The sequence below is a fragment of the Staurois parvus genome, unplaced genomic scaffold, assembly GCF_062004578.1.
Source record: "Staurois parvus isolate SC_StPar_1 unplaced genomic scaffold, SC_StPar_1.0 ptg000491l, whole genome shotgun sequence".
NCBI classification, from domain to species: domain Eukaryota; kingdom Metazoa; phylum Chordata; class Amphibia; order Anura; family Ranidae; genus Staurois; species Staurois parvus.
Window position 1 is genome coordinate 508,138 of NW_028318287.1, and position 18,632 is coordinate 526,769.

Consider the following 18,632-nt stretch of genomic DNA (forward strand, 5'->3'; position numbering starts at 1 on the left):
ACCTACCAAATCTATACAATCAATTTGTATCCAAACGGGCAATTATGAAAATATTGAAATGATAACCTGCCCAATCTATCTCATCTATTTGTATCTAATTGGGAAACTGTGAAATATGGAGACCTACCCTATCTACCCAATCAATTTGTATCCAGTGGAGCAACAGTGTAATATGGGGACCTACCCAATCAATCCAATCAATTTGTATCCAGTGGATTAAATGTATAATATGGAGACCTACCCTATCTACCCAATCAATTTGTATCCAGTGGAGCAACTGTGTAATATGGAGACCTACCCAATCTATCCAATCAATTTGTATCCAGTGGAGCAACTGTGTAATATGGAGACCTACCCAATCTATCCAATCAATTTGTATCCAGTGGAGCAACTGTGTAATATGGAGACCTACCCAATCTATCCAATCAATTTGTATCCAGTGGAGCAACTGTGTAACATGAGGACCTACCCAATCTGCCCATCTCCCCCTATGCCTTAATCGGAGAGGTAGTTGCACTACATAGTTATTGGTAGATCTAAAGAAGATCTAGGGTGAGCAAGAAAGGAATTTTCTTCCCCCCCCCAATTGTTTTCCGCCTTCCTCTGGATCAACCATGAGTATAGTATTCTGTATATGGGGATTTTTAATGTATTTATTTTATTGGTTGAACATGATGGACTTTTTCCACGTATTGATGTGATTGTGATAATGACGACAGACTTCATCTCCCTCTTAGCATTAGATGAGACTTTAGCCCACCATAGGCTGGGTACGGCCGCACTTTATTTTTTTAAACGCACAAAGTCCTTATGAAAAAAAAAATCTCTTATCTCCATGTAATTACACCGCATTCACTTCATAAACCCAGCCGATAACATATGGTTCCATTTTTTCCTCCTTTTCTTTTTTTTTTTTGTGCCTGGTGAAACCAGCTCACTCGGCGGTCATATTTTAATGTATTATTAGGAGGAGGAAGGCGACTGGTTTTTTAGTGGTTACAGGAGGGTGACTCACAGCGCCGTCCCAGATGCTTGCGCTGTCGCAATGAAAGCAGATTTGAAACATCTTGTCGGAGGCACGCATGAGTGCCCGTGCCTGCTGCCCCTTTCCCAGAGGACAGACCAACACCTGCTGCTGGCAGAATGCCTCCCCCGCCGGGAACGGACGTTCTATGGCTGCTGGGTGATAGGAGAGGACAGACTTTCCATTTCAGTCGAACTGGCTAAAGGCACCCTAAGACTCCCTGCACCCATCTCCTCCTCCATATGCTGCAATTTCCTTTGGAGGGGACCGGCCTTAATTCTGAAGAATGTATAATAGGAGAAATGGATGGAAGTGCCCGCGCTTATCAGGACGCGATATTTTATTTTATCCTTTAGTAATTAATTCTTTTCTGGTGCTTTGCGGGATACTTTTGACCATTAAAATGTATCTAATGCAGGCCATAGATGGGTTGAAAATCGGCTGATTTTTCGGGCGAAAAAAAAAATCGACCGATTTTCACACCAGTAGTGGGTTAATTGGTCGGCCGTTTTTTGGGGTTTTGGCACATTTTTTTTATTGGTCAAGTTGGAAAATTCGCGGCCGATTTTGACGATCGGACGATTTTCCCGGCAATGATGGCCAAATCGGCCGATCGTTTTACCAATAAAAAAATCTGCGCATGAGCCGTGACCTGCAAGAAGAAGAAAAGGAAAAGGAAAAAGGGAAAAGGAAAAGGAAAAAGAAGAAGAAAAAAAAGAAGAAAAAGAAGAAGTATTCCAGTCCGCTATTATATTTTATATGAAAGGTCTTGCGGTTGCAACAATGTATCTATTTGTATCCAAATAAAAATATCTGTATCTGAAATGGATACAAATAGATACAAAAAGATACATTGTTGCAACCGCAATACTTTTTCGTGTAAAATATAATAGCGGAGCTCTCTGCAGGGACAGAAGTAAAAATCCCGTAGATGGGACGAAAATCGGCTGATTTTTTTACCGTTGGTGGTAACGTCGGCCGATTGAACGACTGATTTTTCTTTTTTTTTAAAAAAAAACTTCCAGTTTTGGACCCGTCTATGGCCTGCATAAGGCTCAGATCACATGTATGATGCGGCAGCTCGTTTCTTTCGCTCGTTAGTGTGTTTTAGCGTAGGCCAGCCCTAATGCATCCAAATCGCACAAAAGAAGCGCATGACCCATTTTTGTAAAATTGCGCCACACCAAAACACATGGTACCACGCATTATGGGGCGCCATTTTGCACACGCATCGGCAAGGTGCATTGGGCTGCCACTAAAAGTTCATGGCACCTGCAAAACGGATGCATGCTTTTTATAAGCCATAGAAATTCATGCAATTTTCCGTGCGTTCTGGCAGAGCACAAATGTGAACCTGGCCTGTAGGATTTTTTTTCCTTTTGGACACAAGAAAGGGTTAGAATCCCTGGCACATGGTGAGCTTACATTTGACATGTGCTTTTCGTTTCATTCTGAATCAAAATTTTGTTATTCGTAAAATTCGGATGTATTACAATAGTAACAAATCTGAAATAACGGAATTCAGATGAAATTTGAATTTGAATCACATTTGACTTGAATTCAAATCAAATTTGAAGATGATAACAATAGAATTGAACATAAAAGAATAGAAAAGAATAGAATAGAATTGAAAAACAATGGAATAGAATCAAATACAATATAAAAGAACAGAATAGAATAGAACAGAATAGAAAAACAATAGAATAGAATAAAATAGAAAGACTGTTACTGTCTTCCAAACTTCGAATTTTGATAGAATTAATTCAAATTCGAATAGAATAGAATAGATTAGAATGGACTAGCAAAGAAAAGAAAGGAATAGAATAAAACAGTATAGAAAAATGAGAATATAATAGAATAAAATATAATATAACTGTCTTCCGAAATTTGAATTTAGAATACAATAAATTTGAATAGAATAGAAAATAATATAATAGATTAGAATAGAATAGAAACATAACTAAAATAGGAGAGGATTCAATATAACAGAATAAAATAGAAAGAATATAACTGTCTTCTAAAATTCAAATTTAGAATACAATAAATTTGAATAGAATAGAATAGAAAATATTATAATAGATTAGAATAGAGTATAAAAAGCAATAGAACAGAATAGAGTTCAAAAGAGCAGAGTAAAATAGAAAGAATATACCTCTCTTCCGAAATTCGAATTTCAAATAGAATGAATTCGAATTCAAATGCCAATTCATATTCAAATACTGATTCGAATTTTTCGAATTTGGTCAAATTGAATTTGAAAACGAAATGAATTCCAAAAATGAATTAAACAAGTTTAATTGGATTAAATTATTTGAATGACGAATCAAAACAAAACAAATGTTTTCATTCTGCACATGTCTAGCTTACATAATAATATTATAAATGACTGGATATGTTATTATACATATTATAGCAGTACTGGATGAACCCTAGCACATTTGTCAGGTCTGGCACTGATGTCGGGGGAGGAGGCCTGGCTCGCAGTCTCCGCTCTAATTCATCCCAAAGGTGTTCTATGGGGTTGAGGTCAGGACTCTGTGCAGGACAGTCAAGTTCCTCCACCCCAAACTGGCTCCTCCATGTCTTTATGGACCTTGCTTTGTGCACTGGTGTGCAGTCATGTTGGAACAGGAAGGGGCCATCCCCAAACTCTTCCCACAAAGTTGGGAGCATGAAATTGTCTAAAATGTCTTGGTATGCTGACACCTTAAGAGTTCCCTTCACTGGAACTAGGGGGCCAAGCCCATCCCCTGAAAAACAACCCCACACCATAATCCCCCCTCCACCAAACTTTACATTTGGCACAATGCAGTCAGGTGAGTAACTGCCAAACCCAGACATGTCCATCGGATTGCCAGACAGAGAAGCGTGATTGGTCACTCCAGAGAACACGTCTCCATTGCTCTAGAGTCCAGTGGCGGCGTGATTTACACCACGGCATCCGATGCTTTGCATTGCACTTGGTGATGGAAGGCTTGGATGCAGCTGCTCGGCCATGGAAACCCATTCCATGAAGCTCTCTACGCACTGTTGTTGGGCTCATCTGAAGGCCACACCAAGTTTGGAGGTCTTTAGCTATTGACTCTGCAGACAGTTGGCGACTTCTGCGCACTGTGCGCTTCAGCATGCGCTGACCCCGCCCTGTCATGTGACGTGGCCTACCACTTGGTGGCTGAGTTGCTGTTGTTGCCAGTTGCTTCCACTTTGTTATAATCCCACTAACAGTTGAGCGTGGAATATTTAGTAGCCAGGAAATGTCACGGATGGACTTATTGCACAGGTGACCACCTATCACGGGACCACGCTTGGAGTCACTGAGCTCCTGAGAGCGACCCATTCTTTCACCAATGTTTGTAGAAGCCGTCTGCATGCCTAGGGGCTTGATTGTATACACCTGTGTCCATGGAGGGGATTGGAACACCTGAATCACATGATTTGGAGGGCGGGGCCAATACTTTTGGTAATATAGTGTAGCTGGGAGTGTTCATATGGCAAAGCATTGCATCCGAAGCAAGAATGAAACACCGTGTCACTTTTGGCAAGTGGAGGGGGCCTCTGTGCAAGCTCCCTGCAGCCTAGTGCCAGGGTCAGGGCAGACTGACCATTTGGAAACTCGGGCACTGCCTGGGGGCCCAGGGTCAGTAGGGGGCCCCATGAGATGCCCCTGGTACCTTTTTCATAGGCTTTTTTGAGTTTGGGCAAGGACACAGGGGCCCCATTATCCCCTATTGCCCGGGGGCCCCATGAGTTGTCAGTCCGCCCCTGGCCAGGGTCAATAGCCGGGTTATAGCAAGCAGTGGGGAGGGAGGAGCCTTGCCATCCTAGGCTATGGGGCTGTGTGTTTCTATTGATGCACACAGTATAGACACAGCTCTAGTCCCTGCATGCAAGGGTGGCTCTATAAGACACTGCAAGAGAAAGGAGCCACCCTGAAACCAGAAACCTGAGGCAGTGGTCGTGGCACCGATTTTAACTGGGATACAGGCAAGGATTAGGCCATACTGACATGGGAGTACCTCAGCGTACATCTGTGTGAAAGGCCGTCTATGCTCCTATGGGATGCACAGGGGTTCCTATTCAGTCTATGGGGATGCAGCTGCTGCTCCCAATTTGCCAGCTGTACCCATATCAAAGAAAAATATATTTTAAAATTATTCTTCCCAAATATATTGACATATATTTGAAATGCTACAATTTTGGCCATATTCAATATATTTCGAAATATATTTCAATAAATATATATATACTGTATGTTGAAATGCGTTTTTTTTTTTCAAATATATTCTTCAGATTTTTTTTAACTTTAAAAAAGTAATTTTAACATATATTTGTAAGTGCATTCCAAAAATGTAGATTAAATGTATTTGTAAAAAAATTTTTCATATATTTTGTAATAAAAATGCATTTATATATATATATATATTTATTGAAATATATTTTGAAATATATTGAATACGGCCAAAATTGTAGCATTTCAAATATAGGTCAATAAATATATATATATAAATGCATTTTTATTACAAAATATATTAAAAATATTTTTACAAATACAATTAATCTACATTTTTGGAATGCACTTACAAATATATATTAAAATTACTTTTTTAAAGTTAAAAAGAATCTGAAGAATATATTTTAAAAAAAAGACGCATTTCAACATACAGTATATATATATTTATTTATTGAAATGTATTTCGAAATATATTGAATATGGCCAAAATTTTCGCATTTCAAATATGTGTCAATATATTTGGGAAGAATATTTTTAACCTCTTTATGCCGGCCACACGCAAATGTGCGCCTCCTGGTGTCTGGGCCTAGACCCCGAGCGGCCGCACATTTGCGCTCTATTTAAAAAGGACATATGTGCCGAGAGTGGGCACCCTGCACGCTCCCAGCACACATGTCCGGTACTCACGGATCTGTTTCGATCAGGACCTTTCCCGATCATGTGACCGCTGTGACATCGCGTTACGGCGGTCACATGACCCTAAACCCCGCCCCGCCTCCCGGCTTCTGAAACTCTTAAAGGGCCGGGAGGCACCGGCATGAAGGGGTTAAAATATATTTCAAATGTATTTTTCGTCCATGTGGGTAGAGGTGCGAGTTTATTGGGAGATGCATTGTATCGTATTATCTCACCAATGAAAAGATGTGATTAAAATACACAACATCCTGCCTGTTACCTAAATGGTAGAAGGGCTCATTTACACTGGTGGCAACCCGTACCAACCCTCTGAAAAGCAATTTGCTGTGAATTGCTTTTCAGGGGATGGATGCCTCCTCTCCACCTGTTCCAACCCGGAATGCCTGCATCTGTGGGCATCAGGGGTGAGGGGTGGTTGGCTTCCTGAGTAGATGAAGCAGCTGGCGGAGAGGGGAGGCAAGCATAGCTATTGGCTCTACAGAGCCTGCCAAGGACCCGGGTCAGGACCTTTGGAAGGCTCGAGGAAAGAAAGACGTGGTCCCAGGTTCCAGCATTCCTTGCAGTGGGTATATTTCAGAAGGCTGCTACTGACTATAATCTGTGAAGTAACTCATCAGCAGAGGTTGCTGCCCCCCCCCCCCCCACCCGCACACTTAAGCATTTTCCTCTTCTGCCTGCCCATCCGCCTTTCCATCCTCATCACTTACCTTATTGTAGTCCCAATGACATCATCACTGGGTCTATATGCTTCTCTATGCAATGCAGGCAGATCATGGCTGGTGGGAGGGGTTGGCAGGATGCTGTACATAGCTTTCTAGGTCTCTGTGCCTCTCTATGTAATGCAGGCAGATCATGGTTGGTATTTGGGGCTGGCAGGGTGCCATACATAGCTTTCTAGGTATCTGTGGTTCTCTGTGCAATGCAGGCACATGTTGGCTGGTGAAATGGGCCAGCATGGTGCTGTACATAACTTTCTGGGTCTCTGTAGCTGTCTATGCAATGCAGGCAGATCATAGTTGGCAGGAGGGGCTGGCACGGTGCTGTGCAGAGTTTTTCTAGGTCTCTGTGGCTTTCTATGTAATGCAGGCAGATGATGGCTGGTGGGAGGGGCCAGCATGGTGCTGCACATAGCTCTCCTTGCTTTCTGTAGCTCTCTATGTAATGCAGGCAGATCATGGTTGGCAGAAAGGGCTGGAAGGGTACTGTACATAGCTTTTCTAGGTCTCTGTGGCTCTCTATGTAATGCAGGCAGATCATGGTTGGCAGGAAGAGCCGGATGGGTTCTGTATGTAGCTTTCTAAGCCTCTGTGGTTCTCTATGCAATGCAGGCAGATTATGGTTGGCAGGAGGGGCCACAAGGGTGATATACATAGCTTTCTAAGTCTCTGTGGTTCTCTATGCAATGCAGGCAGATCATGGTGGGTAGGAGGGACCAGAAGGGTGCTGTTCATAGCTTTCTTGGTCTCTGTTTTATGCTATGTAATGCAGGCAGATCATGGCTTGTGGGAGGGACTGGCAGGGTCCTGAAAACATCCCAGCACCCTGCCTCAGTACTCCTCTCCATAGCCCTCAGTCCTGATGCAAGCGGGGGGGGGGGGGGGGGGGCTGGCATGTGGGAAGAATTTTGCAAATATCAAAATCCCTTGATGGGTGGATGTCAGCCTGGAGACGTGGGCGGTCCTAGGCAGGATGTGTTTTCATAGGTAACGCCCACTTGTGACACGTTTACAACTGAACAAAATTTTCAGCAAAATGATTCAGGGCCGGTTCACACTCCATGCTTTTTTAGTTGCTTTTTTTCTGCGTCCAAATGCACAGAAAGTAGGTGATAGGGTGGTCAGTGTCATAGTTCACATCAGCGCTTGCAGTTCCGGTTGCAGAAAAAAAAGTAGAAAAGGCTGCATTCCTCCTTACAGAACTGTACTGGAACGCGGTAAAACGCATAAAAAACGCATCGGAATGCACCAAAAATGCACTGAAACGCACATGTCCCTATTTCAATAAAAAGACAAGGAGAGGGGAAAAAATGAACTGGAAAGCATCAAAAGAGCACCGGAATACGTCAAAAATGCATAAAAACCACGCATTCAGAAATGCATACAGAATGCCTCTGCACTGCGTTTCTATAGTGTGAACCGGCCCTCAGTTGCTTTTTTTCTGCATCCAAAACGCACAGAAAGTAGGTGACATGGTTGTCAATGTCATAGCTCACATCAATGCTTGCAGTTCCAGGGTGTTCCGCTTGTAGAAAAAAAAAGCAGAACATTTCAATTCTGTGCATTTTTTCTGCAGATAACTGTACTGGAATGTGGCAAACGCATAAAAAAACGCACTGGAACGCACATGCCCCTGTTTAAATTGAAGAAAAAGAGAGGGGGGGGGGAAATAACTGGAACACGTAAAAAATGCATTAAAAATGCTCATACAGAAACACATCCGGAACGCATCTGGACTGCATTTCTATAGTGTGAACCGGCCCTCAGTTGCTTTTTTTCTGCATCCAAAACGCCCAGAAAGTAGGTGACAGGGTTGTCAATGTCATAGTTCACACCAGCGCTTGCAGTTCCAGTACGTTCTGGTTGCAAAAAGTAGAACAGGCTGCACTTTTTCTGCACATAACTGTACTGGAATGCAGCAAACGCATCAAAAATGCACTGGAATGCACATGTCCATTTTAATTGAAGAAAAAAGAGAGGGGGGGGGGAATGAACTGGAACGCATAAAAAATGCATAAAAAATGCTCATGCAGAAACACATCCGGAACGCATCTGCACTGCGTTTCTATAGTGTGAACCGGCCCTCAGTTGCTTATATTTCTGCATCCAAAACGCACAGAAAGTAGGTGATATGGTTGTCAGTGTCATAGTTCACATCAGTGCTTGCCGTTCCAGTGCATTCCGGTTGCAGAAGAAAAAGTAGAACAGGCTGCATTTTTCCTGCACAGAACTGTATTGGAATGCGGCAAACGCATCAAAAATGCACCGGAACACACATGCCCCTGTTTAAATTGAAGAAGAAAGAGAGGGGGGAGAAATGAACTGGAGTGCATAAAAAAAAACGTACTGGAATGCAGCAAATGCACCAAAAACGCACTGGAATGCAGCAAATGCACCAAAAACGCACTGGAATGCACATGTCCATTTTAATTGAAGAAAAAGAGAGGAGAGGAAATGAACTGGAATGCATAAAAAACACACTGGAACGCGTAAAAAATGCTCATGCAGAAACACACCCGGAACGCATCTGAACTTCATTTCTATAGTGTGAATTGGCCCTCAGTTGCTTTTTTTCTGCGTCCAAAACGCACAGAAAGTAGGTGATATGGTTGTCAATGTCATAGTTCCCATCAGTGCTTGCAGTTCCAGTGTGTTCCAGTGGCAGAAAAAAAGTAGAACAGGCTGCATTTTGTCTTCACAGAACTGTACTGGAACGTGGCAAACACATCAAAAATGCACCGTAACGCACTAAACACACAATAAATGCACCAGAACGCACATGCCCCTGTTGAAATTGAAAGAGGGGGGGGGAATTGAACCGGAGTGCATAAAAAAGGCACCGAAACGCGTCAAAAAAGCATAAAAAAGGCACCAAAATGCATTTGAAGTGCGTTTTTCTAGTGTGAACCAGCCCTCAGCACATACAGGGAGGGCGCTTTGGAGAGCGCGGGGTTAAAGTTGGCGTTCCTCTTTGCCGCCCGCCGTGTTTCAAGATCACGTCCTCGGCGTCCCGTCCATCCTTCCAAAGGCAGCGCAGTTCTTCCCAACTTCACAAATCACATCACTTGTCGTCGGTGCGCAGAGACCCCCCGAAGGCCGTCGCCCCGGCGGTGAGCGCGCTGCACAGCTGTACCGCGCCTTTCCGACAGAGCCGAGTGTGAGTCTGCCCAATAGCAAGACCCATGTGCAGGAGACGAGGAAATGTCAGCAGTGTGCAATGTGAAGTAACCGACTCTGACAGCGATGAACGGAGGGGAGGGTCAGACCCGGCGGACGCAAAGGAGACTGCTCATTTCTTCCTCTACGGGAAATGCCAGAAACTTCTATACACAGGAAACCAGAGGAGGACGAAGTCCATCGGCTGCAACATTGTTACATTATTGGGACTATTATTCATTTATGTCAGGTACTTATATAGCGCCATCAATGTACGCGGCGCTTTACATATATATTGTACATTCACATCAGTCCCTAACCCTCAAGGGGCGTACAATCTAAGGTCCCTAACCTTCAAGGGGCGTACAATCTAAGGTCCCTAACCTTCAAGGGGCGTACAATCTAAGGTACCTAACCTTCAAGGGGCGTACAATCTAAGGTCCCTAACCTTCAAGGGGCGTACAATCTAAGGTCCCTAACCTTCAAGGGGCGTACAATCTAAGGTCCCTAACTGACATTCATATCAAAGGGCCAATTTAGACAGGATCCAATTAACCTACCAGCATGTCTTTGGAGTGCGGGAGGAAACCGGAGTACCCGGAGGAAACCCACGCAGGCACAGGGAGAACATGCAAACTCCAGGCAGGAGGTGCCATGGCTGTGATTCGAACCAACGAACCGAGTACTGCCAGGCGGAAGTGCCAACCATTTAGCCACTGTGCTGCCCTATTAGGATCGGTTCGCACTGCTGCGACTTGTGAAACCCCCAAGTCACATGACATGTGAAATCCCATGTTACCCCCCCGGTTCACATCTATGCAGCCGTGCGGGCTGCGTTTTGCGTGGGCACGAGAGCCCATTCATTTGAATGGACTCCTGTACCGTGACACGCAGGGAAAGAAGTTCCTGCACTACTTTGGAAATCCAACACAACAAACACTTTTCTCCCGCGCTAGGAAAGGACTCAGTAGACCCAATAGGAATGTTCTGGAATTTTCTGGAATATGTGCTGCTTGCTGCCCTCCACAGACCAGGGTGCTCCAAATACACTGGATACAAATGGAGAAACAGAAAAAGGGCGCACCGACCTAGTGCATTATCGTTTCAAAATATTTATTGAAGAAACAAAGTAAGTATCATACTCACAATAGACATAAAAACACAGGCATGTCAGACTGAACAAGATGTATGATCCAAACAACATCTGAGTCCATACGATGGAACCCTGGATGACCAACTGGCTAACGCGTTTCGAGGACACAACCTCTTCCTCAGAGCCAACACTACAGGAGTCTGCATTTCTCTTTATACAGGTGAAAATCAAAAAATTTGAATATTGTGCAAAAGTTCATTTATTTCAGTGCAGCAACTTAAAGGTGAAACTAATATATGAGACTCATTACATGCAAAGCAAGATATTTCAAGCCGTGATTTGTCATCATTGTGATGATTATGGCTTACAGCTCATGAAAACCCCAAATTCACAATCTCAGAAAATGAGAATATTCCATGCAATCAATAAAACACGGATTGTACATAGAACAATATCGGACCTCTGAAAAGTAGAAGCTGCATATGTACTCAGTACTTGGTTTGGGCCCCTTTTGCAGCAATTACTGCCTCATTGCCGCGTGGCATGGAAGCTATCAGCCTGTGGCACTGCTGAGGTGTTATGGAAGACCAGGATGCTTCAACAGCGGCCTTCAGCTCTTCTGCATTGTTCGGTGTCATGTCTCTCATCTTTCTCTTGGCAATGCCCCATAGATTCTCTATGGGGTTCAGGTCAGGCGACTGGCCAATCAAGCACAGTAATCCCACGGTCATTGAACCAGGTTTTGGTGCTTTTGGCAGTGTGGGCGGTGCCAAGGCCTGCTGGAAAATGAAGTCAGCATCCCCATAAAGCTCGTCTGTGGAAGGAAGCATGAAGTGCTCCAAAATCTCCTGGTAGATGGCTGCGTTGACCCTGGACTTAATGAAGCACAGTGGACCAACACCAGCAGATGACATGGCTCCCCAAATCAACACAGACTGTGGAAACTTCACACTGGACTTCAAGCATCTTGCAGTGTGTGCCTCTCCATTCTTCCTCCATACTCTGGGTCCTTGGGCCTCTCCATTCTTCCTCCATACTCGGGGTCCTTGGGCCTCTCCATTCTTCCTCCATACTCGGGGTCCTTGGGCCTCTCCATTCTTCCTCCATACTCGGGGTCCTCGGGCCTCTCCATTCTTCCTCCATACTCGGGGTCCTTGGGCCTCTCCATTCTCCCTCCATACTCGGGGTCCTTGGGCCTCTCCATTCTCCCTCCATACTCGGGGTCCTTGGGCCTCTCCATTCTTCCTCCATACTCGGGGTCCTTGGGCCTCTCCATTCTTCCTCCATACTCGGGGTCCTTGGGCCTCTCCATTCTTCCTATATACTCGGGGTCCTTGTGCCTCTCCATTCTCCCTCCATACTCGGGGTCCTTGTGCCTCTCCATTCTTCCTCCATACTCGGGGTCCTCGTGCCTCTCCATTCTTCCTCCATACTCGGGGTCCTTGGGCCTCTCCATTCTTCCTCCATACTCAGGGTCCTTGGGCCTCTCCATTCTTCCTCCATACTCGGGGTTCTCGGGCCTCTCCATTCTTCCTCCATACTCGGGGTCCTTGGGCCTCTCCATTCTTCCTCCATACTCGGGGTCCTCGTGCCTCTCCATTCTTCCTCCATACTCGGGGTCCTTGGGCCTCTCCATTCCTCCATACTCGGGGTCATTGTGCCTCTCCATTCTTCCTCCATACTCGGGGTCCTCGGGCCTCTCCATTCTTCCTCCATACTCGGGGTCCTTGGGCCTCTCCATTCTCCCTCCATACTCGGGGTCCTTGGGCCTCTCCATTCTCCCTCCATACTCGGGGTCCTTGGGCCTCTCCATTCTTCCTCCATACTCGGGGTCCTTGGGCCTCTCCATTCTTCCTCCATACTCGGGGTCCTTGGGCCTCTCCATTCTTCCTATATACTCGGGGTCCTTGTGCCTCTCCATTCTCCCTCCATACTCGGGGTCCTTGTGCCTCTCCATTCTTCCTCCATACTCGGGGTCCTCGTGCCTCTCCATTCTTCCTCCATACTCGGGGTCCTTGGGCCTCTCCATTCTTCCTCCATACTCAGGGTCCTTGGGCCTCTCCATTCTTCCTCCATACTCGGGGTTCTCGGGCCTCTCCATTCTTCCTCCATACTCGGGGTCCTTGGGCCTCTCCATTCTTCCTCCATACTCGGGGTCCTCGTGCCTCTCCATTCTTCCTCCATACTCGGGGTCCTTGGGCCTCTCCATTCCTCCTACTCGGGGTCATTGTGCCTCTCCATTCTTCCTCCATACTCGGGGTCCTCGTGCCTCTCCATTCTTCCTCTATACTCGGGGTCCTTGGGCCTCTCCATTCCTTCATACTCGGGGTCATTGTGCCTCTCCATTTTTCCTCCATACTCGGGGTCCTTGGGCCTCTCCATTCTTCCTCCATACTTGGGGTCCTCGGGCCTCTCCATTCTTCCTCCATACTCGGGGTCCTTGTGCCTCTCCATTCTTCCTCCATACTCGGGGTCCTTGGTCCTCTCCATTCCTCCATACTCGGGGTCATTGTGCCTCTCCATTCTTCCTCCATACTCGGGGTGCTTGGGCCTCTCCATTCTTCCTCCATACTCGGGGGCCTTGGGCCTCTCCATTCTTCCTCCATACTCGGGGTCCTTGGGCCTCTCCATTCTTCCTCCATACTCAGGGTCCTTGGGCCTCTCCATTCTTCCTCCATACTCGGGGTCCTCGGGCCTCTCCATTCTTCCTCCATACTCGGGGTCCTTGGGCCTCTCCATTCTTCCTCCATACTCGGGGTCCTCGTGCCTCTCCATTCTTCCTCTATACTCGGGGTCCTTGGACCTCTCCATTCCTCCATACTCGGGGTCCTTGGGCCTCTCCATTCTTCCTCCATACTCGGGGTCCTCGTGCCTCTCCATTCTTCCTCTATACTCGGGGTCCTTGGGCCTCTCCATTCCTTCATACTCGGGGTCATTGTGCCTCTCCATTCTTCCTCCATACTCGGGGTCCTTGGGCCTCTCCATTCTTCCTCCATACTTGGGGTCCTCGGGCCTCTCCATTCTTCCTCCATACTCGGGGTCCTTGTGCCTCTCCATTCTTCCTCCATACTCGGGGTCCTTGGTCCTCTCCATTCCTCCATACTCGGGGTCATTGTGCCTCTCCATTCTTCCTCCATACTCGGGGTGCTTGGGCCTCTCCATTCTTCCTCCATACTCGGGGGCCTTGGGCCTCTCCATTCTTCCTCCATACTCGGGGTCCTTGGGCCTCTCCATTCTTCCTCCATACTCGGGGTCCTTGGGCCTCTCCATTCTTCCTCCATACTCGGGGTCCTTGGGCCTCTCCATTCTTCCTCCATACTCGGGGTTTCCAAATAAGATGCAAAAGTTGCTCTCATCAGAAAAGAGGACTTTGGACCAAGGAGCAACAGACCAGGTCTGTTTTTCTTTAGCCCAGGTAAGACGCTTCTGGTGTTGTTTGTTGTTCAGGAGCGGCTTGACAAGAGGAATACAACATTTGAAGCCCATGTCCAGGATCCGTCTGTGTGTGGTGGCTCTTGATGCACTGACTCCAGCCTCAGTCCACTCCTTATGAAAGTTCCCAACACTTTTGAATGGCCTTTTCCTGACAATCCTCTCCAGGCTGCGGTCATCCCTGCTGCTTGTGCACCTTTTTCTTCCACACTTTTCCCTTCCACATAACTTTCTATTAATGTGCTTTGATACAGCACTTTGGGAACATCCAACTTCTTTTTCAATTACCTTTTGAGGCTTTCCCTCCTTATGGAGGGTGTCAGTGATGGTGTCAGGTCAGCAGTCTTTCCCATGATTGTGATTCCTACTGAACCAGACTGAGAGACCATTTAAAGGCTCAGGAACCCTTTGCAGGTGTTATGGCTGAATGAGCTGATTAGAGTGGGACACTTTGAGCCGAGAATATTCCACCTTTTCACAATATTCTCATTTTCTGAGATTGTGAATTTGGGGTTTTCATGAGCTGTAAGCCATAATCATCACAATGATGACAAATCACGGCTTGAACTATCTTGCTTTGCATGTAATGAGTCTCATATATTAGTTTCACCTTTTAAGTTGCTGCACTGAAATAAATGAACTTTTGCACCATATTCTAATTTTTCAAGTTTCACCTGTATAAACTACTAAATTATATCAAAAGGGCCGTATCAAAACCACTCAAAGGCGGAGCTTAGCGACACATGACCCATTGACATCCAATTCGAACATTGGATAAAAAAAAAAAAAAATTAACCCCCTTAGAACTAATGGCACCGCCCGCAGGTCTGCATTTCTCTGTGCGGGCGGATCCACACCGATATGACCGCTGTAATTGCAGACAACAGGGTGCGACTTGGCATGCGATTTGCAAGTTGCAGGGCATGCAAAATGCATTGCCAAGTCGCACCCGATGTGACCGGGGTCTTTATTTAATTTCAATGTAAAGTTCATCATATGCAAACATTGGAATCTAGCCTTAAAGCGGTAGTAAACCTAAAAAAAAAGGGGGTCTCTTCCCTGCAAGTTAAAGGCATAATGTCCTAGTATGCATCACATACATCACATGCATGACATACATCACATACATCACATGCATCACATGCATCACATACATCACATAATCACATACATCACATGCAGGGGCAGACTGACAACTCATGGGGCCCCTGGGCAATAGGGGATCATGGGGCCCCTCTCTCCTTGCCCAAACTCAAAAAAGCCTATGAAAAAGGTATCAGGGGCATCTCATGGGGCCCCCTACTGACCCCGGGCCCTCGGGCAGTGCCCGAGTTTCCAGATGGTCAGTCCGCCCCTGATCACATGCATCACATACATCACAAAATCACATGCATCACATAATCACATGCATCACATACATCACATGCATCACATAATTACATGCATCACATGCATCACATACATCACATACATCACATACATCACATAATCACATACATCACATGATCACATACATTACATGCATCACATAATCACATACATCACATTTATCACATAATCACATGCATCACATACATCACATGCATCACATATTACATGCATCACATGCATCACATACATCACATAATCACATACAGTAATTACATGCATCACATGCATCACATAATCACATTTATCACATAATCACATGCATTACATACATCACATGCATCACATAATTACATGCATCACATGGATCACATACATCACATGCATCACATAATCACATGCATCACATAATCACATACATCACATGATCACATACATTACATGCATCACATGCATCACATAATCACATACATCACATTCATCACATAATCACATGCATCACATGGATCACATGCATCACATAATTACATGCATCACATACATCACATGCATCACATACATCACATGCATCACGTAATCAAATGCATCACCTGCATCACACAATCAAATGCATCACATGCATTACATGTATCACATAGATCACATGCATCATGTACATCACATTCATCACATACATAACATGCATCACATACATCACATACTAGCACTTTATGAAATACTTCCCTTAAAACGAAACAGTTAAAATGCGTTGTCACCGCGACAGAGGCTTCCATCTTCACCTGGTCTCCCTTCTGGATTCCCAGGCTGTGGCCACTCGAACGGCCGAAGCCACGATGACGTCACTCCTGCGCATGCGAGGCGCAGATCTCTGAAGGAACATCATTGGGTATCCAAAGCTTACCTTTAGGTAAAAGTATCAAAACAGAGTTTCCTACCCCTTTACGATGTAACTTTTTACAATGTATCGATCGATATTTCTGTCCCTTTATATCCACAAGTTTGAAGACTTCAAAGAGAGCCAAAGCTACAAAAAAAAAAAGTCCCCGAGCCGGACTCGGTATCTATAACAGGCCGGCCTGCCTGAATGAAAGAGCCCATTATATTAGTTTCGATTCGGTTTTTTTTTTTTCGTCTTTTAAATTAAAGTCTGCGCAGCTTTCAGTTTCGTATACCCAAGGGCCGCGTTTACCAGCAAGAGCCGCAGAGAGCGCCGCGGCTCCTAATGATCAAGTGTTTTTTGACCACTTTATGTGTTGCCGGAATAATTTAATATCACTAAACACATCCTCTGCGCTCCGCGGCTGCCGGCTGCCGGCTTTGCGTCGGCGGCTTTCAATAAATAGAGCGTTGGGCGAGCTGTGTCCCAGAGATGGAGTTTGGTCTTCCGCTAAGGCCGCATTCTTGGTATTTATTGTATAATTAAATGGCTGCTGGGCTAATATTAAATTATACAAATCTCGCTTTAGATCCACCAGGTGCATCATTTAGCCTGTCAGCCCGTAATGAGATCACGCTACTTATTAGCTACCTGTTAGACTTGAATTTTAAATAAGCTGATATATTATATAATAAGCGCTTTATCGCCTGGATACATTATCTCATTGCAGAAAATGCTTCTGGGGGGAGGGGTGTAAAGGGAAGCACAGCTAGGATCGTAACATCTTAAAGGAGAACGATTGTTGTACACCCCCGTGTTCACGCGGCATGTTAGTGTGTAAAGTCCAAATCTCTACTAATTGTTTTTCTTAGAAATGCATCTCCAGGCAGCGGTAAAAAAAATATATCGCAGCTCAGACTGCAATACACACCTTCAATCCGGAACTGTAACTTGTAGTACCCCTTTTCCTCCACAAGATGTCCTCAGTCTTCTGGGAGGACAAAAGTTTTATTTAACTCACTGAGGACCTACTGTGAGTGCAGGGTGTCGTGGACTGAGGGCATACTGTGAGTGCAGGGTGTAGTGGACTGAGGGCATACTGTGAGTGCAGGGTGTCATGGACTGAGGGCCTACTGTGAGTGCAGGGTGTAGTGGACTGAGGGCATACTGTGAGTGCAGGGTGTAGTGGACTGAGGGAATACTGTGAGTGCAGGGTGTAGTGGACTGAGGGCATACTGTGAGTGCAGGGTGTAGTGGACTGAGGGCATACTGTGAGTGCAGGGTGTAGTGGACTGAGGGCATACTGTGAGTGCAGGGTGTCCTGGACTGAGGGCCTACTGTGAGTGCAGGGTGTCCTGGACTGAGGATCTACTGTGAGTGCAGGGTGTCCTGGACTGAGGATCTACTGTGAGTGCAGGGTGTCCTGGACTGAGTGCATACTGTGAGTGCAGGGTGTCCTGGACTGAGGGCATACTGTGAGTGCAGGGTGTCCTGGACTGAGGGCATACTGTGAGTGCAGGGTTTCGTGGACTGAGGGCATACTGTGAGTGCAGGGTGTCGTGGACTGAGGGCATACTGTGAGTGCAGGGTGTCGTGGACTGAGGGCATACTGTGAGTGCAGGGTGTCGTGGACTGAGGGCATACTGTGAGTGCAGGGTGTCCTGGACTGAGGATTTACTGTGAGTGCAGGGTGTCCTGGACTGAGGATTTACTGTGAGTGCAGGGTGTCGTGGACTGAGGACCTAATTTGAGTGCAGGGTGTCGTGGACTGAGGACCTAATTTGAGTGCAGGGAGTCGTGGACTGAGGACCTACTGTGAGTGCAGGGTGTCGTGGACTGAGGACCTACTGTGAGGGCAGGGTGTAATGGACTGAGGACCTAATTTGAGTGCAGGGTGTCGTGGACTGAGGGCCTAATTTGAGTGCCGGGTGTCATGGACTGAGGACCTACTGCGAGCGCAGGGTGTCGTGGACTGAGGAACTACTGCAAGTGCAGGGTGCCATGGACTGAGGACCTACTGTGAGTGCAGGGTATCGTCT